At 40.4% G+C, this 25,571-nt stretch overlaps 1 protein-coding gene across 24 annotated transcripts in view; it reads right to left on the bottom strand.

Moving 5' to 3' along the window:
• Positions 1–25,571, bottom strand: part of ADAMTSL1 (ADAMTS like 1) — a 627,217-nt gene that overhangs the window by 319,263 nt on the left and 282,383 nt on the right. The window contains exon 1 of one of the 24 annotated variants that reach the window (XM_074994961.1): positions 17,442–17,461. The exons of the other annotated variants lie outside the window; for them this stretch is intronic. The gene's annotated coding sequence lies outside the window, so the exon portion shown is untranslated. Of the gene's footprint in view, positions 1–17,441; positions 17,462–25,571 lie in introns of those variants that run through there. 24 annotated transcript variants of the gene reach the window in all.

Here is a 25,571-nt window from a genome sequence, read left to right as displayed (position 1 = left end):
TCACTTAAGAAAGGAAGATGAATCTCTTATCTGTGTGCCTGGTGGTGGCTGCATGTAGCATCAGAATCTTCGGCATGGAAGGGAGCTCTTACCTGAGTAAAGGGTCTGGAGCAGGGGAGTGAGGAAGGTGCATGAGGTGCTTGTCCCCTGCCCCCCAAGTATTTTTTTTACATTACTAAATACTATTGTGATCACCTGAATGGTATTTTGCTAATCGTGGGGCCTGTTATAGAACCCTGTTTCTGGCAGTAACAACTTGCTACTTTGTACTGAATTCATGTCTTATTCCATTTTTCTGGCAGCTGTCATAAGACATCTTTCACCTCCCCACCCATCACCATTTACAACAGGGTTTAAATAACAGATTGTGAAGCTTTTGAGGTATTTTACTCAGTTAAACTTGAGCGCCTTTCCATGGCAAAGTCCAGTCCTTTGCACTCATGGCAGGACAAAGTTTTGCACAGACCATTCCTGACATGCGTTCTTCTATTCTACGCTTAGAAATCACCAATGACGCAGATTCCACAAGTTCCCTAGGCAATTTATTCCAGTGCTCAACTACCCTAATTTCCAAACTGAATACCCTAGCTGCAACTCAAACCCCGAGCTTCTCATTCTGTCCTCAGAGGTTAAGAACAATTTTTTCCCGCCTCGTCCTCCTGTAACAGTCTTTTATGTACTTGAAAACTGTTGTTATGTCCCTCACTATGTTTTCTCTTCTCCAGACTAAACACAGCCATTTATTGGAATTGTCGCTCACAGATCATGTTTTCTAGACCTTTAATCATTTTTATTACTCTTCTCTGGACTTTTTCCAGTTTGTCCACGTCTTTCCTGAAATGTGGAGCCCAGAACGCTATGCAGTACACCAGCTGTGGCCTAATCAGCATGGAATAAAGTATGACTTCTTGTGTCTTCCTTACAATGCTCCTGCTAATGCAGCCCAGAATGATGTTTGCTTCCCCCGCGGGCCCCCGCAGCTGTTGGTTGTGTGCAATTGATTGTTCTTTTCTAAGTGGAATACTTGGCATTTGTCCTTAACGTGGATGAGCTGGTACCCAGGTTACACTGGAGAGCTGATTATATGTGGCTATGTATACTTTCTGGGTGTTGTGGGGCTCACCTACAGAACAGTTCCCACATATATCTGTTCATTATTATTTATAAAGGTCCATAAGCATGAACTATACACACAAATGCAAGACACCATTCACGCAAGGGTTATGTAAGCTCCCTAAAAGGGGCAGGCACTGATGCCCATATTATGGTCCCACCCCCCTGTGCCAGCTCTTTCCTCTGAGGCCACATTCCCCACTCTTTCCTCTCTGCCCCTCTTCCTCATTGCTCACCATTACGTCTGGTAAAAAAAGTGATGGGACCTCCCCCACCCCCACATTCCATTTTCATTGAATCCACTTCCCCAAAGAAAGGGCATGAACTTTCACTCCTTTGAGTAGGGTTTATTCATATGCATTGTTTCAGTGGCCACTCAAGGACTGAATTATGGTTTGCAGGACCTGTGCATAAGCTGAGATTCTTTCAAAAGGGATGGTAACTACTGCTAGATGCAGGAGGAGTGGTTTTAGACATTTGAAGTGGAGTTTGAGAGTAACTGCCACCTCACACTTTACAGTCAAAAGACATGTGTGGCGGGAGGTGGGGGAGTACAGTGGGTACTCCAAGTCTGATGGTGGGGTGGGGGGAAAAAGAGGAAGAGGGAATGCAGAAGAGAAATGATAGATAGCACCCTTCCTCCTATGAGAGATTAGGACATGCCTTTATTAGGATGCCACAGTTCTGTCAGAAAACTGCACAAATACAAATTCTCATGGTGTACAGATTGCTTTACAAGGCTCAGAACTATCTTCAACCAGGCCAGTCATTTACTCACTTGTATCCACTTGATAACTCTCTCTCTCTCTCTCTCTCTCTCTCTCTCCAAATTTAGGGTTATACTCTCTCCTTGGCTTTCACAAATCTGAATTCAGGGGTACTTTAGTTTCTTGCATCCCCATCTCTTGGAGTCCTCCTAGCTGTGGAAAGATTTTTATTTCTGCCTGCTCAGTTTTCTTGTTCAGACAATCTGTCAACTCCCCTCTACCTTTTAGTCTTCTTCCCATATTCAAAAAAAGACATTCCATCCCATTACAAGTTACATTCCTCAGGAAAATTAACAGAAACCCATTTGGCAAATCTACTGTGTAAGGCTGAGTACTGCTTCTGCAAAAGGCTGTGTTGTTTTTCCTCTTAAGTGATATGACTTAAGACAGTGTATTTTAACGAATTTCAATTGCTGAGTGTAAGAATTACATGTGCCTCCTCTGGATCTAATAAGGCATCTTTAATATTAAGAGGAGGCACAGAACCGACAGAAAGCTTTAACCTGAGGAGGGTAAGAGGCATATATTGTTTAATCTTTCTGCCTTACATCATCCTTTTTATTAATAATTTATTGCGTGATATGAAATAAAGCCAAAACAGCACTTAAAAATTAGAGATTATTCTTTGTAAAAGTTCTGAGTATTAGTTATAAGGAGAAAATGAAAGAGGTTCAGTACATTTGCTATGCCCAATACTGCCAAGTCATCCAGTATTTTCCCCCACTGAGGCATACGGAAGATGAAGGGCTGAGTTTTATAAATGTAAAGAAATGGTCACTTTGTATACAAAGTGTTGTGAACCAGATAGCAAAGAAGATATCTTGATTTTGATGGACAAGTTCAATGCAAAAATTGGAAGCACAAATACAAGCAGAGAACAAACCATGGGAAAACGTGGCCTAGGTAACATGAATTAAAATGGAGAGTGCTTCAGTGACTTTTGTTACTTCATTGGTTTGGTGACAGGTGGTAGTGTTTTTCCACATAAAAGGATCCAAAAGGTCACTTGGGTTTCACCAGACCATCAGTCAGAAAACCTGATTGATTACATCTGTATCACCAGTTGTTTCAGATGATGAATGCAGGATCTCCATGCTAGAAGAGGAGCAGACGTAGGTTCAGACCACCAGTTGGTCACAATAAAACTCAAGTTCAAGAGGTACACCACATAAATGACCAACCTGGGATTGGGATTCAACACAGAGCAGATGAAGGATTTAGAGACAATAGCAGGTTTCCATGTGGAGCTGTCCAACAGAAACACACTTCTGACAAACCTTATCTCGGAAGATGCTTCTGTGGAACAAATTTGGGAAGACATCAAAACAGCCTGGGAAGAGACCTGCAATAAAATATTGGGAAAGAGGACAAGGCATCACAAAGAATGGATCACAGCAGAAACTCTGAGAAAAGTGAGGGAATAGAAGGACAGAAAAGCAGCAAACAGCAGCAAAACAAAAGTCCAGAGTCTGTATTCAGAAGCCAACAGAAACATTAAAAAGGCAGTAAAATGGGACAAGAAAAACTTTGTGGAAAACCTTGCACATCAAGCAGAACAAGCTGCAGGACAGAGAAACCTGAAAGAGCTGTATGACATCACACAGAAGCTAGGGGGGTCACAGCTATCAAACCCAAGTGAGCAGCTCATTAGATGGAAGGAACATGTTGAAGAGCTACCAAAACTCCCTGCCACACGGGTCCTCCAGAGTTACCACCTGCAAACATACCTCTGCCAATCAGCAACAGCAGACCTACAAAAGAAGAAATCAGAAAAGCCATTTCCAACCTGACAAGTGAAAAAGCACCAGCTCCATCAAGGTAGGTAGTAAGACATCAGTCAACGTGATGTATAATCTATTTGGGAAAATTTGGGACACTGAGGAGATCCCACCAGACTGGAAACATGGCTACCTTATCAAGCTTCCAAAGAAAGGCTACCAAGGGAATGCAAGAACTGGAGGGACGTAATGTTACTGTCTATTCCAGGAAAAGTGTTCAACAGATTCTCTTGGAGAGAAAATGAAAACAGAAGTTGATAGACAGCTCAGGGAAGAACAGGCTGACTTCCAAAACAAGAGATCTTGTACTGACCAAACAGCAACTCTCAGAGTGATCACAGAACAGTCCCCTGCCTGGAACTCCCCCCCATACATCACTTCCACAGACTTCAAAAAAGTCTGACAGCGTTGATGGGGGCACTTTACAGAAACTGCTGCAACACTGTCAGCCCACCCAAAATTATTAACCTGATCCATCCCATGTATGGGCTCTTCACATGCTAAGTTGTTAATGTCTTGCAGAGTCCTTCAGCATACTGTCAGAAGTGTGACATCTATTGTCACCTTTCCTGTTCTTAATTACCATGGACTGGATGATGAGCAGGACATCAGATTGCCATCAATAGGGCATTCAATGGACACTTTTCAAACAGCCAGTGGACATTTATTTTGCTGAAGATTTTGCCCTCCTTTCACACCAACAGAAAAGCATGGAAGAAAATTTTGCAACGTTAGACAAAACGGTCTCAGTGACTGGACTGAGCATTAACAAGGGAAAGACCAAGGCAATGAGGATCATCCACTTCAACACCACCACCACCACACTGGGAAGGGATGACCTGGAAGATGTGGAGCAGTTCACCTTCTTGAAGAGTATTATGGGCAGACACAGAGGAACATACAGGGATATCAGTGCCAAGATAGAGAAAGCAACAGCTATATTCAAGACTTGCCATCCCATATGGAGTTCACAAATAATATTTGTAAAGATGAAACTGCAGAACTTCAACACAAATGTGAAGAGTGAGCTCTTGTGGATTCAAGACCTGGCATACTAAAAAGTCTACAAATCACAAGCTACAGACATTCATAAACAGATGTCGAGGTATATCTTTCACATCAAATAGCAAGACTTTCACAAATGAGAAGCTTTGGACCAGTGCAGGACAAGAACCACTTAGCATTCAAATCAAGAGAAGAAAGTGGGGATGGCTTGGCACACTCTCAGAAAACCCTCATCCGCCCATCAAGCTCTCACATGGAATCCGCCAGGAAAACACAAAGAGGAAGACCTCAGACCATGTGGAGAAGATCTACTGAAATTGAAGGACAACCGGGATACTCCTGGAGTCAGCTAGAAGTTTCGTCTTGAGATAGAGTGAAGTGGAAGAGACTTGTAGATGACCTATGCTCCACTCGGAGTACAAGGGTTTAAGCCAAATTAAGTCAAGTCAAGGAAATGGTCAGATCTAGTGCATTATAAATGCTTAAGAAAGCCAAGGTCTTAGTAATGTATTCCACTGTCAGTGGAGGTTTCAGATGTTCCTCTCTGTGACTGATACACAGAGGACACAAGGTCTGCATTAGTCAAGATGGAAGCACACAAAGTAGCTATGCACACAAGAGCAAGTTGATCTCTTCATTCTTTGTGCACTAGCCATGCTACTGCTGGGAAGTGGTGTCACTGCTCTGAGGTAATGACACTATAGACATTAGCTCTCCCCAAGGGAGCTCTCACTACACCCATTTGGAGACTGGCACAGCTGCCTCTGCAGTACGTGCTCACCAAAGCTCCAGGAGGAGTATTGGTTGAGTTACTTTTTCTCCTCTGCCTTCTTCACGGCTTTGCTTCACATGCCATTCTTTCTAATCACAGGCAGTTAGTGTTTGGCTTAGTAGAGTTATACCCAGTCTTCTGTTGTCCTATCTGAAATATCGATACTCACATTATCCATAGAATAGCTTAGATTTTTGTGAATCACAATGATTCCTTGACTGCAATGATACTTTAGCACAGCAAGTTCCATGGTTAGTTTTGCTTTGAGTAAAAATAGTACTTCCTTCCTTCCATCAGTTGTAAACACATTTTTCAGTTTCTTTGAAGGTCTAGCTTATAACATGAGAAAGCGTAAACAAGAGCACCTAACATACTTTTTGTTTAACACCAGTCATTCTATCTCCACCTTTCTCATTCTCTCTTACCCATCTCCTTTTAGACTAAACACTACATATCTCTTCTTCCATGCCCTCAGTCATTGTAATGATGGGCTGTTGGTACTCATATTTCTGCAGCTCTTACCTAATTCTTTTCAAGCCTACAAACGTTAAGGGGCAGGCAGTTATGAACACCAGGTACTTAAGTAAATCCAACACCTTCATTAGAACTGAGTGCCTTGGTGCACGTATGCAAAAGCTAGCCAAATACATGTGTGCTACATTGCAAGAAAAACAATAAAAGTTACACAAGCTTACAGAAACACAAAATTATTCTATTCTGCCAAGGGAGACAGACCAAAAACTGTTAAGATCCCTTTATGGCTTGGAAATTCCTATCCCCCCACTTTTTTTTTTAAGTGTATTTGCTTTATCTATCAGTATACCAGTAGAATATGCATTCCTTGAAACAACAGAGAAGGTGAGAAAATGTTTAAGCTTGTAGGTGCAGGGGTGTGATAATCTTATTTGGCGTGGTGTTTCAGTAAATACCCGGATCCAGTGAAAGATTCCTCTGTGAGCCTGCATAAGCTATCCATGAATATGATGTTAAATCTGGGGTTAAATCTGGGTTTGTAAATTCAGAGGACATGAAATTATGATGTTTGTTCAATAAAAAAAATCTTTACCAAAACATCACAGCAAAAGGAAAGTTTGAAGAATGAGGTAGTTCCTCCCCGTAAATATGCAGAACCTTTGAAGAGGAATCTAAAGAATTAACAACACATTTCAAAACATCTTTCTCTGTATACCTTCACTGTGCTTATACTTTCCAAAGAAGAAGCTATTTAAAATATTGATGTGCTTGTATGTCTCCAACAGACTGATAGTAGCCTGAGGATCTGTTTGAAATTCTTACCGCCACAGCTCCTGCCCTTGTAATTTTGAGGCTACCATTGCAAATGTACAAATAATCTTTGGCATTCCAGTGTTATTCTGAGGCCAAGGTTGTAAGAGGGCTGCTGCACTAAAGCAATGAAAAACGGCCTTAAATTAGACAATGTGAAAGAAATTTTTTTATATGCTGGAAGCAAGTTCAAAAGGTTGAAAAACCTGTCTCCACAAAGACAAAGAGAAAGACGAGATACAAAAACAAAACTCTACAAATTGCTGGCTCTATTCTTCCCTATGGTAACATTGGTATAACCAGCAGAGTTACTCCATTGATAAACTTGACCAACTGTCTTAGCCTTTAACGTTGCTTACATTTATATAGTGCAACAGGACCTCAGTGGCTTTATAATCTATTGAACAGCATGAATTCCAAGACAAATAACTTCATTTTAAAAGGGGCAAGGTTGAAAGAGTACTACAGTGAAATCCACCTATTTCCTTTCCTTTTGTAAAAAACACATGAAATCTCAGTTTTGTTCCAATGTGAAACAGGAAGTGTTTTGAAATCTTGTAAAGTTTTATGGGAAACCCTTGGATCACACAGCTCTAGTTGGGATTCTCATTTTCTTAACCATATTTGGACAATTTTGAAATCAGGGCTAGTGACATCTGAAAGAGCTAATAAAACTGCCATGTAGCAGTGAACCCAGAGCTAACTTAACATTAAAGATGTGAAGTACATAGTGACCTTGACTTTGAACAGGAAAGAGAAAGGTCTGCTGTGACCATCCCCCTGTGACCACTACATACCAGCAGAGACTTTGCAGTTGTCCATTGTTCACTTGCAGCACAAAAGTGTCTGACTCAACTTTGACAACGCTGCCCTGTGTCCATGATATACCCTTGACCTAGAACTACAGCTCCCTCTAGGCAAGGGAAGTAATTCAGTCTATTCTATAGTTCAGTCCAGAGGGCCTCTTCTAAACAGGGGCTGGGGTAATTGTACTAAATTGCACATAATTGCACATGATGAATTTGTAATGCAGGCTAAAGCTTGATAGTAGCTCAGCTGAGACCACCAGACTCATTTAGCTTGGTTTGGTTTCAAGCCAATCTTTTATTCACTAAGCTATACAAAGTCTCTGGAGATTTCTTTCTGTGCTCACAAAGTATCTGGAATCCCAAACCATAGCTTTCCACTATATGAAAATAAAATCAGTTTGTAATGTGCTCTGAAACCACTTTATCGACTATCTTTCTATAATCAATGCTACGTGGGCTTAAAAAATAAAGACAGCACACTGCTCAATTCCACAGCAACTAACAAAACTGAATTTTCTCTCCACTTTGGCACAGCAAGGCAGCATTTATGGATCAAATAACCAAACTTTAAGAACGATTCCTTTAAAAAAAATGTCAGGAGCTTTTTGTTTTAAAACTACATGCTTTGTTTCTGTAGCATTCAGACTGAACGCTGCAGTATGGAAAATAAAATTGGTAGGTTTTAAACTAAGAGTGGGTGAATGACTACAGAAAACTAAGCAACACTTAACACTGAACTGAACTTTTTGGAAGGTTTGGACAAAAGTAAGATATCCCTTTCCCCTGGAGCTAAGATCTACTCTGCATCTTTAGTCACCTTTGGCATTATTCTGCCACAAATTTTGCAAGGTCTTCACAGTTCTAGCAGGGCGAGGAGTCAGAGGTCGTTGAATATTTTTAGTACAAAATATATCCTGTGGCACAACTAGCCTTGAGAATACCAAGGACACTACAATATTTGTAAGCATCAGAGAGTTCTACACAAGTTCACATCCCACAGTAGACATGGTTGAGTATTAGGAATTAGTAGAGAGTCTACTTGAGGTGGTGAAAAGCATTAGCATTATGTAGGCGTAAAGGAGGAAACAATCTCAGTCTATGCTAGTTGGAATTAACCTACACTATTCTTAAGTACTGTCTGAGAAGCCTTAGGGAAGGATCAGGCAAAGGGAGGCATACCAGTGATGAGCACCATTTACATCTGTAGAGAGATAAATACATCCATACATAGGGAGAAGACTTCAGCAGCCATCCAATCTTGTCAAGCTACCCCCTAACCACGTAGAGTTTTGCCTATTTGAAACATTAATGCTTGGTCTACACTCGCCCCCAACTTCACAGGGGGCACGTTAGTCAGGGTGACGGAAGATTACTAATAAGGTGCTACGGTGAATACGCAGCACTTCATTAGGCTAATTCTCCCACACGGCAACTTTGAAGCTTCAAACTTCAGAGTGCCAGCATGCATGTAGCCACAGGCACTTTGAAGTCTCTTTTGGGGTTACATGCATGCCAGCTCTTTGAAGTTTGAAGCTTTGAAGTTGCCACATGGGAGAATTAGCCTAATTAAGTGCTACATATTCACCACAGCACTTCATTAGTAATCTCCCATCACCCTGATTAACATGCCCCCTGCGAAGTTGGGGGCGAGTGTAGACAAGCCCTAATTGTTGTGACAAAGTCCCAGGTTAGTCCACACTCAAACTATTCTTCTCAACCAGTGTTTCCCAAACTGTGTTATGTGGAGCACTGGTGTTCCATACAATGTGAATAGGTGTTCTGTGAAAATATTTCAATGCTAGCAATATTTTTCATTCTAAAATATTAAATAAGAAATTATGCATGTATCAAAATACTAAGGTATTTGAATAGTATTTATATTGGAGCATATTAATATTTATAATGCATTCATAATAGTATAGTAGCTATAAGACTCATGCTGAAGCAGAGATGCAAAAACACTTCTCATTAAGACTGTCAGATGTGACATTTTTATTTTCCATTCATTTTTGATAAAAATAACAAATTTATAAAAACACAAAATTTAAAAATATTTTTTGATTCCTAATTTGTTTTTGCATTACTTTTTCCAAAAATGTTTTTTAAGCTTTAAGGAAGGACAGTCCTGTTTTGAACAGTATTGTCCTTTCTACTTTTACACCAAATAACACCACTAACCATCCTTTGTTGGTTGTTATATTGGTCCTTTTTTGGGGTTTGTACTTAATTTTTAATATTTATACTTATAGGATTGCTAATCGTCCTCTTATCAGAAGGACATTAGCTGGTCATTCAGATGATTTTCTCTTCTTTCCTGTCATTCTTTGTAAAATAAAAGACATCTAAAAAACATAACTCTTAAATCAACTTTTGAGCATCACATGTGGCAATTTTTCGGTATGAACCTCCTCCTCCTGCCCCCACCCCCATCCACCAAACCAGTCTGTATGTGTTCTGTCAATACATTTGAAGCCCAAAAGTGTTCCGTGGCCAAATTAGTTCGGGAAACATTGTTCTAAACCAAGATCAGTTCTTGGAATGAGAATTCTGAGCTTATAATAATAAACAATTGGCATTACTTCAGCTTCACATGGGAATCTGTAGATGTTCCAAAAATTCTGTGACATACAAAAACAACAGGTACCTACTGGCAGCTGGAAGTCAGCCTTAAGAAGAGAACTTGTTGCACCTTTTAAAAAGGTGCATAAAGTGCAGCTTCTGAGCCATACTCTCCAGTGCTGCCCGAGTCATTTTCTCTGTCTTTGCCCTCTACGAGCATCATGCCACCAGCTGGATTTTGCCAGCAGAGCTTTGACCATATATTCTGTGATACTGCTCGTACCTCTCTCATCTGGGACCCTTGTGACCTGACCTGTGCTGAATAAGAGAATTTGCCAGATGAAGGGAGGTCAACATTTTCTAGCACATTACCAACACTTCCTCTGCATATTGAGTTCTTAGAAGACACTTTGGACTCATTACAGCTAAATAACAGCACAGAACACTGACAGCCAGGACTGGGGGCTGTAAACAAACCTCATGTGACCACAGGAAACCCTGCCACACCCATGGTAAGTGATGATCTGGCTAAGTAAAATCATGCCAGATTATGCAGTTTGCTGGTTGAGAGAGTTCTGGATTAGAGAGATTCAATCAGTAGAACCTGTAGACTGTATACCCCTTAGAACAGGTACCTTGTCTACTCTGTTTTTTTGCAGTGCTGAAAACAAAATTGGCAATAATTAAGAGATAATTGTATTAAGCTGTCTCCCTAACACATTTCCCCTCAACATTTGAAAAAAAATTGAAGCACATTGACCTTGTTAATTTCCACACTCTAACTTAGTAGTTTAAAAGAGTTGACACATTTTAGCATAAAATATTCAGTTTAATGGATATATTAAGTTTATTGAAAATATTGAGGTAGGGGTTATCGCAGGAACCATGTGGTCACAAATATAGGACATATTTGTAATTTAAGAATGTCAACAGACACTGGATCCATGTACAGAACCTTCAGTGGCAACCAAGAGTTGACCAAAAATTTGACCGTCAACATTTGATTAAAAATGAAACCTAGTAGAACAATCAGGGAGGGTTTTGCCTAACATCAGATTTCTGGTTATAATCATTTCCTTGTTTCTCCTCTCAGTGACCTGTTTTGTGAACCTGGACAATTATCCTAACTGCTTTATGCCTTGGACTCACTGTTTATCAGATGATGATAACAACCATACTTATTCTTTGTGACACTACGAGTATGCCTAACTCAAGTATAATGTATTATGCTTTAGTGAGTGGGTTTTGCTTAGCTTAGCAACTTTGATCTGTCTGTTATCACTTGCAAGTAATTAAATCCATACTTTTTATACTGAATAAAATCATTTTTGTTTATTATGAAGCAGAGCGTAAATGGTTGTTACCTGGGGCTGGAGGGCATGGAACGACAGCTGTGCATCTCTCTCTCTCATTGAGCAAAAGAGCGAATTCTAAGATAGATTGACTTGGGGATTTGGTCCTTTGAGGAGGTGAGGGCTGTGCTCCTCTGGGTGCTGTCAAATCCCTGGTACTGAGCCCCTCCCAGAGCTGAGCTGTTATCAGTTACTGGTATTCTGTTGCTCATTACCTTTGCTGAGGGACACCAGAGCTGCTGGATCTGCAAGACAGGGTAGCGGGGGTTGGGCATGTGGGCTCAGTGGTAGAATCAGCACATCGAATGACAGTCTGAAGGGTATCTCTGTGATCCAAACCATCATAGTCTCCTCCACACAGTGCTTTGAAACCAGTGGATGAAAAACACTGGGTAGTGCTAAGCATTACTATACATGCTGTCCAGGCTTAATAGTAGAGTGTTGTGGTATTTGGGCAACACTGCAGTTGTCTGCAGCAAATGTGTTTTATTGAGCACAGTGTGCATCAACGACCCCCAGGTGAAATTCTGCCCCTACTGAATTCAAAGGGAGTTCACCCATGACCTTTAGTAGGGTCAGGTTTTCACCACAAGCATTTAATACCTGATAAAGAGCAGATGAGGCTTACACCACCAAGTTTGTCTTCCCACAACTGCCACACCACCATTCACTGATTTGACAGCAGTATCGCCATTTTGATATCTCCAACACAGAGTCTCCTTATACAACCAATCACCAGAGGTTTCATGTGGGGACAGTGGCTCCCTTAGAGAGATACATGCCTCTTTTTTCTGATTTCTTTCATTGTGGTTTTAGATATTACAGAAGAGAAATGGGGAACGGATGAGGAAAAATAAGGCAGGACACTTCCCTGCTTTTACATGGAATGATATATTTATGAAAATGACCAGAATGATTAGCCAAAAAGGAAAGAAAAGAAAAAGGCAGCATTGGCTACAGCTGACACAATCTATTAACGGAACTCTGTGTGCATTATACAACCTGGTTTCCATTTAGCAACTTTTCTGATGCTACTGTAAAAAACAAAGGGTACGCCTATTAAATATGCTAGCACATCATATGACAAAGGGCTGTACCAAGTAGTTACAATAACACACTCAGCTTTAGGGGGTCTGTCTTTCTGAAACCCCACCCCAATTTATTAAGAAATACAGCAATTATCTAGGGTTGTACAAATGCAGTAATTTGTCTTGTCAAAACAAATAAATCCTTTATATTTATTATACTCAACTCTCAGGTCACATTAGTATGATGTACAGACTGTGTGTGTGTTTTTAAAATAACTGATCTATGTAGCATCTCAAGAACCAGACACTCAGCTGGTGTAAACCAGTGTAATGTCACAGACAGAAGTGCTATGGGGGTCCACAAAGGGGAGAATCTCACATGCACTAAAAGTCTCAGATTTGTAGGAAGGCTTTAGGTTATGTCTTCCCATGTGTAAGATCAAGGTTAACTGCCAAACGCCCAATTCAACAGATTGAAATTTGGACACATACTTGTGATAGGCCCTTTTGAAAATCCCAGCTACATATTTTGAGACATGTGAAGCCCTCAGTAGGCTATTTTTGAGCCTTGGAAGTAGGAAGATCAACCTTTTGCAGTGCCCCTATATTGCCTAAAGCCACAGACTGAACACAACTAATATATTACATTATCTGCAAAGTCACTCAGTAGGCAGAGATTATGTTCAGGATGGAAGTTTTAGTTCTGAAGGTCATTGCACACGTCTACAACATATTTGGAATGTGATAACGTTTATGTCTTAACAGCTTAATTAATGAGCTTGAAAGTTTTCTTCCCCAACCAACTCAATTAGCGGCACATACCAAATTCTACTTCACTTACATTATCTGTGACCTGAAGGAACCAATGGTCAAGTTCCCGCACTGAACAATGTCAGAACTTATCAGTTCATTTTAACACTTTACTGATTTTAGCATAATGCAAGGCAGAGTATAGGGAAATTAAACTGATTGTTCTCATGACAATTTTTTCACCATCAGTCTGAACATCTCTCATAGAGAACTTCTTCAGGGCCAAATACTATCCCTGGGGTTAGTAGTCTCAGGGGGTAGACATGTTAACTTGAAGGTTCACTAATAACAAGGAGTCCTGTGGCATCTTAGGTTACGTCTACACTATACAGTTATTTTGACATAACTATGTGAGCATCAATACTAAATTTGAAATAACCGGTGTGTTATTTTGAAATTGGTAACCCTCAATGCAGGAGAATTAACACCTATTTTGAAATAGCTATTTCGTAATAGGCGCTATTAAGACACAGAGTGCTATTTTGAAATAAGCCATAATGGTGCCAATGGCACGATTTCGAAATAGGGCTATGTGCCCGGAAATGCTATTTCAAAATGGCTGGGTACGATATTGAAATATGTAAAGTGTGCAGCGGTGTTAATTTCAAAATATCTTTTTAAATAACCCTGTAGTTTAGCCATAGCGACTGACAAATATATTAGGTCATGAACTTTTGTGGGCAAAACCCACTTCAGATGTGCTTTCTAGAGAACACAGCAGTTGCTCTGTTCTCAGGAAGCACTCCTATTTGTAACAGTAAATTTAGGATGTCACTCTCCAGGATTGCTATAGATTGCCTTCTTAATCAAATATACAGTATTTGCAATGGAAGTCAACAATAAAGTCTTGGGTGAGTATTTTTGCTTTGCAAAGAGCCACATCTGATTCCTTCCATCTATAACATCTCTTTTATAAACCAACAGCTAATATGTGGACTAATATTGACCAGAATGAAGTAGATCACTCTTCTTCCCTCTCAGCTAGAACCTTAATAGCATGATATTTAATGTAGTGACTCCTGTCTAGTGAAATATATATTTCATCCTAGAACTAGAGTCGCATGCAGAGGCCAGACTGTATATTCCATACAACCAGTTTCTTTTAGAGGCTTTCTTAAGAAAAACACGTTTAGAATGGGATGTTTAAAAGTGCTCAAGCATTGGCCTAAGCGTGCTGCCACTGAAATCAATAATAAAACTCGAATCGTCTCCAAAGGATGGAAGGTTAGACGCTTTTGAAAATCCCATCCTAAATATTTTAACACCCATTATTTTGTCTCATTTCAACTACCTAAGTGGGATATTACAGACAACAGTTTCTGAAAAAAGGACAGAAAAGTAATCTTGCTTGGAACTCTGTAGGATGAATGCCAGTCTGGATGGGGCAATTTAAATTTGCCCGTGTCCAGCTATACCCCCACTCCACAAAACTGCTCAGTAAATCTTCATAGTAAAGTTTGAGGAAGCAAAACAAAATTAGATTCTTCCATGTGGCTTGCAGCAAAGAGGCCACCCAGAAAGGGAGGAAAATATTAAAGACTCATCAGGAGTGTTAAAGAAATGTGAATGCATACTATTAAAAAGCCACACAAAGACAATGGGGTAGTACACTACTGTTTCAGGGAAACCCAACCCTTCCATTTAAAACACTTCTTTGGTAAGATCAGAAAAAGAGTTTAAACCTTAATTTCGCACCACACACAGTGACAACTACAGTATCTAAGGCTAAAATGCTTAGAATTTTTGACACAGAAAAAATATTTAGTGACCAAAAGCAGAATCACATTCCAATTTCATCCATTTATTTTCAGCTGTGAAAACTCACTAATGCCCATGTGCTAAATATAATAAACCAAAGAACAGATACAGATGAAAATAAAAAAGGCAGTCCATAGCACACATTTATCCTTTTATGTTGTGTGGCAGACCACAGGCTGCAAGAGCCTGGTGGAGTGGCAGTATGCTGGGAACTGGATTAGCATCTTCCTGTTGCCCACCTAGGCTATGCCTACACTAGAGAGCTTTGTTGACAAAACTCACAGAGCATCCACACTAAAAATGTGCTCTGTGGACATACTGTCAACAGAACTCAGCATTTTTGTCAGCAGTCTTCTGCCTCTCCCACACGAGGCAGAACACCTCTCTCAACATATTCCGTTGAGAAAAAAGCTGTGTGGATGTGCTGTGAGGCCCTTTGTTGACAGACAGGGCTTCCAGGTCACAAGGCAGCCCTGTCTGCTGTGCTTCCGGTTGGCCTTTCTGTTGACAGAGCAATGCACTTTCATGTGTGACTGCAATCTGTTGACAGAAGTTTTGTCGGAAGATATCTTCCAACAGTAATTTCTGTCAACAGATCACTGTAATGTAGACATAGCCAGAACATGCAGCCCTGCAGCTACTACAGACAGCTGAGGCTCATTAAGAAACAGCCTCCAACAAAGGCTAACCAGGCACCTGTTACCAGTTAAGGCCCCCAAGCTCCCTATAAAAGGCTTCCCCTCAGGCAGAAGGGGCGAAGGATTTGAGAGGCGGACAAGGGAGAGAGGCCAAAGGTTGAATGTTCAGAAGAGCAAGGTGGTAAGACCAGGTACAGAGGGAAGCTGCTAGAGCATGGTAGGGAGCAGCTTTGGGAAAAGGCAGCTGTATTTAGGGAGGGGGTATAATCCCACCAGCTGCCTCTCACTTAGAGCCCCGAGCCTAGATCCCAGAGTAGTGGGTACACCTGGGCTCCCCCAGCCCTTCCCCCAGAGTGCCGCCCTATTGGAAAGATGGAAGCATCCAAACCTGCTGAAGGGGACCTTGCTCCCTACCCCACTTGCGACTTGCCTGTGATGAGACTGGCTCAGTAAGTGGGGATACTTGCCTTTGGAATGACGCAAAGTCTCTGAGGCACACTAGAATCTGCAGGACCCTGAGGGGGGCTGTAAAAGGTACTTACCACAATATAATGTATCTAGCAGAGTAAGAGGCTTGCAAAGAGTGGCTCATGTATTAGCTAATGAAGTTTATTCCACAGAATCCAATGGCAATTAAAGAAAACCAAAATGTTCATGGGTAAAGAGGAAAACCAAGACTTAAAGAGAGATATTATCTGTCCCCGTGGGTATGTGAAGGAGGTGTGTGGACATCTAGCACAAGTCTGATGCCACCAAAGTAGTGAGCAGACAAAGGCATAAATTTAATCTACTTCTAGTCCTTCATTACCATTCTTTTGCTAGACACTGCTCCCTGAAACTAAGAATGCATTTATTTGTGAAACGTTTTCACACCCTTCACTTCTAGGCCATATCTACACTACAGGGTTTTATTGACAAAACTCATGGAGTGTCCACACTGCAAATACATTCTGTCAAGAGGCAGTCGACAGAATGCAGCAGTTTTCTTGGCAGAGTTAAGTTGCTCCAGCACAAGACATTCCGGGGGGGGGGGGGGGGGGTGCTATCGACAGAGAGGGCTTCCAGTTCACTGGGATGCCCCGTTTGCAGAGTTTCCAGTTGGCTATTCTGTTGACAGAGGACTGGCCACTCTGGCCACTCTCTGTCGACAGAGGGGAGCCTCTGTTAGGTATGGATGCATTCTGTCCACAGAGGTTCTGTCAGGAAATATGTCCCAACAGTAACTTCTGTCAAAAAAACTCTGTCGTGCAGACCCAGCCCTGGTGTTTTCACTGCTCATTCTTTTATCATGTGTCTAGTGATATTTCTGGGTTTTCTTTAAGCTCCTGCTCCAGAAGTCAAGTGACTTTAAAAATTAAATCTGAGATTTTCACAAGGACATTTCTAACCTTTGCAGTATAAGAGAAAAGCTCGATATGAATCCTAAAGGTCCAAAACCCAGAAAGCAAATAAAAAGAACCTGACATTTATTATTTCTAAAATCTCATTACTTTTAAGCCACTCTCTTAAATGGGGGTGGGGGTGTCTACCACATAACTTTTCATTGCTCAGGTTTGGCAATACTTCCCTACTCCTTCTGTCCTTCCTTGTTGTGTTACATCCATTTGAAGGCTGGATACTGGTTTTATTTTCCAGACAGAGTACAAGAGAGCCTGCAGGAAGACTCTTGGCTGACTCAGGACTTCTGGGAAACACCCACTCATTATGCCTGACCACCTCTTTTGACTACATTTTGAGGGACAAGGGGTAGCCAAGACTTCATTCTTACCTTATTCCCTCACACACACTTTCAGGAAGTCAGAAGCAGCATCAGTCCCCCCAGAGGGACTGGCCTCTCTGTAGGAATGCAAGAGTCAGGGAGGTTCATTGACTTGCTGGAAATACATCTGGAAAGTTGTGTCATATTCAAACTCCCTAGTGGGAGCAAAGCCACAATTCATTCTGGGGAGAAAAGTATGGAGGCAGTAAGACACGTCGGCCCAGAGTTTCATGTCACTTTGTAAGCAACGTTTGTCATGAATAACTTTGCTGATGTCACTCTATCCTTTAAGCAAAGTAACGAGTGAGATCAGAATCTGATCGGTTACATTTGTAACATATGTATACCAGGTCTCATTTAAAAAATAAACTCAGAGAGGTAGCCATGTTAGTCTGTACCTCCGCAAAACAAACAAAAGCAGTCCTGTAGCACCTTAAAGACTAACAATATTATTTATTAGATGATGAGCTTTTGTGGGACAGATCCACTTCCTCAGATCTGGAGAACACTGATAACTGAGAGGAAGGGAAGTTTTAAAAAAAGAAATAGAAAAAATAAAACCCCTGACAAATCAGCTAGATAGGGCAGAAGGAAGATAGGGGAAAAGTGGAATTAAAAAAGCCCTCTGCAAGTGTCTATTAAGTTAAGTGGGATGCCTGAGGTCACTGCAATTATGAAAGGTGGGGAAATTGCCCTTGTAATGCATAAGAAAATTGATATCTTCATTGAGTCCAAGGTGATGGTTCTCAAACTTGAGGAACAAATTCCAGTTCAGATGTCTGCTTTTGTAAATGGGTGTTAAAATCTCTTTGTTTTAAAATGCACAGCAGCAAGCGTTGAATGCTGTGTCCTGCTAAACTGAAATGCTCACTTACTGGTTTGTGTGTACTTAAATTCTTAATGTCTAAATTGTGTCCATTTATTCTATGGCAAAGTGATTGCTCAGTTTGTCCAATATACATGTCAGAGAGGCATTGCTGGCACATGATGATATATATCACATAGTGATATATATCACATAGTGGAAGTGCAGGAATATGAGCCCCTGATCGTGTAACTGACGTGACTGAATTGAGAGATGAGCTTAAACCAGAATACTGGTTCAGTTCAAGAATTCTGATGAGCCTCATCTAAATTTTGCAGCTGCTTTGTAGCCCTTAAACAAAACCAAACCCACAAAATTGGTTCTTCTATAATTCCTGCAGCTTTGGGCAGGAACTGGTATCTGGCCCCACACTTGGGGGATTTCAGATCCAGATTGAACCTTATGGTTGGACCTGCCCTTTGCTGGCAAAGAGTGCTTTCATGTGGTGCAAGATGAAAACAAGAGAGCCCCAAATTCAAGGTCACAAGTACTTATTTTCAAAGCTCCAAAAGGGATGAGAGGATGCTTTCACTGCTCCTGTTTGTTCTATACGTCTAATTTCCAGACCTGTCAAGTCCTGCCCTTTTCCCCAGGAATAAATTAATGGGAATTGATAGAGAATAAGCAGCCAAAATTTTAAATGAAAAAAAAATTGCCATTTCTAGTTGTGATAAAGAAGTTCCTGGGGATTCAGGATTTTGCCCTTGCCCACTGCTACTTTTGGTTGATTATTTAGCAATCAGCATCTCCCTCCCCAGAAAGCAGATGGCTCCATGTGACACTTTCTCAGGAAGCCTAGGATGGAGCATCCCTGTGTTACCCTCCTGCCTTCAGTGAGAGTGTCTATCAGCTGTCTGACATAGCCAGCCCTTCAGTCACTCAAGCACTCTCTTTTGAGCTCTGCTAGCCCCCAAGTTGCCTTGGAGATTAACACTAGCCACACCCAGTTCCCAAACTTTTCTGCTGCATCCCCTGTAGTGTCTAGCCCCTATCACTTTACACTCACAATAATTACGAGGATCACTACTACCAAGGGAACTGATTCAGTTGGGCATTATCTCCAATAACACCACACCACTATTATCTATTTACAGAAAACAACAAGGAGTCTGGTGGCATCTTGAGCATTGGCCTGCTAACCAGGGTTGTGAGTTCAATACTTGAAGGGGCCATTTAGGGATCTGGGGCCAAAAAAAAATTGTGCTTGGGCCTGACAAGAGGGCAGAGGACTAGCCTCAATGACTTCCCCAGATCCCTTCCAGTTCCACGAGATGTGTGTGTATCTTAAAGACTAACCAATTTTCTAGGGCATGAGCTTTTGTGAGATATAAATCAGTTCCTCAGATGTGTGAAGGGAATGAAAAAGAAGCAGATGGTAGGGATACATAGATAGGCATGTTACAGTAGCACTAACTGAAAACTGATTTGGGGGGATGTGCATAAGAAGGTGAGAATATATAAAGGGGAACATTGTTTATTTTAATGAGAAAGCCATCCCCAGTCACTGTTCAGACCCATTCTGATAGTGTCAAATTTGCATATGAATTCCAGTTAAGCAGTCTCATGTTGCAGTCTGTTTTTGAAGCTTCTTTGCTAGAGAATGGCAACTCTCAAGTCTGTTAAAATGTTCTTCCACGGTTTTTAATATTACCATTCTTGATGTCTGATTTGTGCCCATTTATTCTGTTGTTCAGAGACAGTCTTTTTCCCAATGTACACAGCAGAGGGGCATTGCTGGCAAATGATGGCATGCATCACATTAGTAGATGTGTCAAACAATGAGCCCTTGGTGGTACGGCTGATGTGGTTAGGTCTTATGATGATGTTACTACCATAGATATTTGGATAGAGGTGACAATGTCACTTGTTGCAGGGATTGGTTCCTGGATTAGTGTTTCTGTTGTGGGGCATTTTGTTGGTAGTAAGCATTTGTTTAAGGTTGAGAGAGCTGTCTAAGTCAGGACTACCTTGTCTCCGAAGGACTCAGAGTGAGGGATGGTCATATGTAAGATGGTTTGTATACTCTTGATGAGCATGTGCTAGAGTGGTTTTAGCTGGGGACTATAGGCCAGAGGCATTTTGTTGTTTCTTTGTTGGGGCTGTTCTTTCACAGAGAAAGAACTGTTCCTAAAACTAGAAAGTGACTTCTGAGGATCTGCCTGGCTGTCAATCTGTTTCTTCACTTCCTCAGGAGGGTTTTGTAGTTTTAAGAATGCTTGATGGAGATCATGTAGGTGTTTGTCTCAGTCCACTTTTCTCAATGTCTGATATCCCTTAGAATAGTATCTAGTTCTTATGATACAAAATTAATAATTACTTAATAATTAATTGATTCAAGTTGTTTGGAAAAAAACCCCGTATTGCAGTGATTTGTATATACTTTGTCTTTTTTTCTTTTATTTCCTTTTTTGATTTGATTTAAGCTCCCATGGTGAACTTTGTCTTTCTACAAAATAAATAAGAAAATCAGTAAATAAATCAGTAATTAAAAATTGATCCCAATTGTCACCTCCATTAGTCTAATTGTGCATGTATACTGGTATATAAAATATGGATTTGCTAATCAACATGCCAAAAAAGGATGACCAATTTCTGACGCCATTTCAACTGAAGCAATATCACACATGACACTCAAGTCAATGGGAGCTTTGCAACTGACACAAATAAGAGCAGAAGTAGGCCAGTACTGCAAACTTTTGAAAATCCTGTCCTGAGAGAGCAGAAACGCACACTCCATTTTTATATAGCAACACCTAACTCTCACCATTATTGGCATCCAAAACCATGATACAAATCCTATGGCCCCTTTCCATCTCAAGAGATGGTGGTTAGCAGTGGCAGTGAGGATCTATGGGCAGTGTTTGAGTCTGCAGCTTCTCTCATGGAACATCACAGTGAGCTTGGCAAGTTTGTTTGCAGTATAACAGTCTCACACCAAACCCAGCATTTAGCCATCACAAACTAAAACCATGGAAAGCTCTGCAATATAGAGATAAGTTATGCTTTAGTTTAGCAAAAATGGTAACATTTGGCAACAGTTAAGTTTTATGTTTCTCTGCAAAAGGAAGTTTGCATAACAAGTATAAATGAATTAGAAAGTATTTACTATGTAAAGCAAGGACAGGGAAAAACAGCAGGAACTCAGAAAAGGGTCAGTTAAAAGGCCCAGAAAGAAAACATAAGGGAAATGTTGAGCAGCCAATGAGAATTACCAGCTTGAGATTTCTCCATTTCCTTTCTAAGGGCATAAAACATCCAGGGTTAGAAGCTGGAAAAAATTTGGGGGATTCCAGACCCACGGAAATCAAGACTAGAGTTCTGATACCAAGTAAGGAAATTCAAGAATGTGGGGAATTGAATAGGAAGTACTAGTTTTGTGTCTCCTGATTATAGTTCAAGATATTAAAGCCTTGACTCCACAAAGCTCTTAATCACACAGTTAAAGTCAAGAAGACATGAGTACACGTTTACATGTTTTGATGACTCAGAGCATAAGAGCAGACTCCTTCCTAAAAAAATCAGGATGAGAGCTATTAGAACAGTGTGTTTGTGTCAGGAGTTAAGATTGAAATTATGTTCTACTGAGTGGAGACAATCATATCTGAACAAAAGTTGATTTATTCAAGACTTTTCACAAATGTTTAGGCATGTAATTGCAATCCATTACATAAAAGTTATTGCAACTCAAACTAGATAGCTATTAATGAATGCAATATAGCTACATCATTAAAAAGACAAGTTCAACCTAAGCGTACAAATTTAGGTGTAGATGTGCATGCTGCACAATCACATGGAGAACCATTTAAAAATAGTGATATGCATCTTCCTCTTCACTAAAAGTTGCTTCAAGTATCTTTATATAATAGCTACAAATAGCATCCAGTCCATGAGGTCCAGGAAAGTTGGCAACCCTATTAAAGGTAGGTAAGCATTACTGAGATCTTACAAGGGTGTGAAAGAGCGAACTGGTGGCTTCATTGATGGCAAAGTTTTCATTGACTTCAATCGGGATTTCACAAAGACTGACTTGCTGCAGGTTTCAGTGAAAAAGCAGCAAGAACAAGTTCCACCTGTCCCAGTTTCCAGAACTTTGCTCCTGCCACAAACTCTGCTGCAGTAGGAAGCCAATGCAGGCAAGATACCTTTGAGAATGAACCCCAGAAATTGGTAACTCATTACTGAAATACAGTTCAGGCCAGTGGCTTAGTACTCACCTCTTAGATAAGGTTTTTATGGGCAGAATGAAGGATATGCCTGGGCTCTCCTAGCAGGCCATGAAGAAGGAGCATGCAAGCCCAACAGAAGAAATATTGATCCCAGGATGGGGCTGAGGACCCTAAAGGGTGAGCTAAGGAAAAGTGAAAGTGGTGGGGTGGGCAAGAGCTCTTTCATGTTAAGACATTTTGTCATCTTCCCGTTTTATTGTCTTCTTAGCCCAGATAGGAATGGAAATTTGTGAGCTGGCCAGAGGAGATGAGCTATTGAAGATCATGTGAGACTCATGAGGCACCAGAAAGAAAGACCTCTTTCAGATCACATGCTGATGGAAGTGGGCGCCATGGGCAAGGAGTGCAGTGCCTCAGGATGCATTACAATGAAGGTGATAATTAATATAAAATTAGCCACAATATGAAAGAAGAAAAATAGTAAATATTTCTTAGCATTTACATACAGTTTCTCATTCTCTGGTCATTGCAAGCAACTTAATTTCAGGGACCAAAATTCTTCCTCTTCTCTTTAAGGGTTTTAAGCAGTGCATTACAATGGTGACAAATGTCTAAATAACGTTGTGAATAAAAATGGATTTACTCAAAGTATATAAAATAGTAGCTGAGCTAGGGAGTGGCTAACATGCTAGGACTAGAGATCCAGGACCAATCCTATAAACCAACCTCTCCGTCTTGCATCCACACACACACCTCTGTCCCATGATTAAATTGACATGATTGCTGCACGTAGGTGGGGGGAGGAGTTGCTGGATCTGGACCACAGTGCAGTTTGTAGGTATGAACTGGCAGAAACTTGCATTATATGTACTGTAAACACTTGGAAAGGCTGCCTTGTGTTGCAAGTGTAAAATCTTTACACTAGGTTTGGAAGATAGAAATGCACAACACCCCTAGTCCTAAGCTCACTGAAGTCCATAAATTTCAAGGGGCTTTTGTTCAGTTCTTGTATTATTCTGTGCAAAAATTGGTCTATTTTATATGGTCATTTTCCAGGAGAATATTTTTACCTGAGTGTTCTCTCAGGCTTCAGTTCCATGTTCAATTTATGGAAGACATTAACACCTGAATAAGTAAGCATTCCTTTCTTTTACTGGATCATGAGGCTTCAATGAACTAGCTAAGAGTTTCCAATAAAAGAGCAGCAGACCAGAAATTTTGTTCAAAATTTAAGTCTAGTCCACATGAACCTCTTTGGAGATCCTAAAAAGCTCTGCTTCCATTGTTAATTTTATATACCTTTGCACTTCCTGGTTCTGCTTAACAATTGAAGCTAAGTGATAAAATTCCAAAAGAAATCCAGTTCTTATAAGAGATAGCCTCAGAACAACAGGGCAACACACTACCACATGAGAAATGCTACAGACTTTAAGCATTATTCACAGTTTGTTCCCAGACAGATAGCTGAAAATCTATAAACTGATAAATCTTTGGCTATTCCTTGTAATTATTAATTGAGAGCCTGGAATTGAACTTCTGCTATTTCCATTCCAGGCTCGCGAATCAAGAGTCTCTCTTGGTTTGGATCTTAGCTGAAGAAAACCATTTGAACAAATACAGAGCTTTTGCGGTTTGTCTGCCATTAAATATGTCACAATTTTAAAATACTCTGCAGGCCAAGTTTCCAAATGCAGGCACCTCATTTTAGGCACCCATATTCAGTTACTGAATGCCTGATCTAAAACTGATTTTGGACCATGATAACTTTCAGTTAGGTTTATAATTTCCTTAACCCAAATATTATACCAATGCCTATTTACATTATATGGGTTTAAAACTAAGTAGACTGTCAAATGTGCTGACCAACTCTAGCTCCCACTAACTTCATTTACAGTAAACTCTTTCATATCCGGCATTCTGTTATCTGGAACTCTCAAATAATCAGCATTTTAACATTAAGTAAATTTTAGTTATGTTTTCCATAAGTACTATGAATACAAATAAATACAGCAAATGTTTGCAGTGTACAACATTACTGTTGCTAATTAAAGTACTCTGCATACATTTTTGTTTGTTTCTTAATATTTAATTTTGTTTTTCCTCAGTCTTATGCATTGCTAGCTATACCTCTCTATTATCCAGAATATTTGAATATCAGCAACCTCCCAGTCCCAGGGCTGAAGGAAATTAAAGAGTTTATTTTATTTAGCTGCTAAAATATGGACTTAGGTACCTAAAATTAGGCAAATAAAAAGGGCTTTGCACTCACTTTAAATCAGGCATACGATGAAGGGAAGCAGCATCCCAACAGTGAAAGATCAAAAAGGACAAAGCTTTTATGCCTGACCAAAATTTTCATCTTAATAATTTTGCACTGGCAATTCACATCTCTTTAAATCCTGTGCTGAGGAGGAGATATATTAATATTATGAACCAACAGCCTCCTCAGTGTCCACGGTTCTATGAAAATGTAAACCCACAGGGCAGGGGCAGAAACCTTAGAGAAAAATCCAGCCTTGCTCCACACAGCATTACTTTCCCAACAAAGTGAAATTATTTTGCTCCCCACCACCTATTAAAGAAAGTTAGCCAATTTAAAAGCTGGACTAGGGAGTAACATTCAATTCACTTGCAGGGCACCAAAAGTATTGGTGTAAATTACAGATCAAAATGCTAAGAACAACACACAAAACCCTATTCAGTCTTTTGATCAACTCTGATTAAACAACCAACCTTAGGTGACCCTCTCTCAAGTAAACATTATTGTTAAAAAAAAAAACAACAACAAAAATCCCCAAGGCCCCAAACATCCAAGCAGTCCAGTTGTACATTTTTAGAAAACACAATGAAGTTGATTATAATTTGAATTCTCATGCAAAAATCTGAAAATTCATTTTCATTCCATCCCTCTGTGTTGAAATACAACAAGCATCACATAGGGTATCTCAGCTATGCATGCATGTAAGAGAATGGCCGTTAGAGTGCAAAGCAATTGGCTGAAGGCATGACCCATCCCTATATGGTTATTCTTGTTCCTGAAGTTGGAACAGTTCTCTATAAACCAGAAGTCCCCCAGTAAATTTACATTTTATTGCACTGAGCACACGA

Source organism: Carettochelys insculpta, chromosome 5 (assembly GCF_033958435.1).
Source record: "Carettochelys insculpta isolate YL-2023 chromosome 5, ASM3395843v1, whole genome shotgun sequence".
Lineage (NCBI taxonomy): Eukaryota > Metazoa > Chordata > Testudines > Carettochelyidae > Carettochelys > Carettochelys insculpta.
Note: the sequence above shows the minus strand (reverse complement) of the source record. Positions and strands in the feature narration are given on the sequence as shown.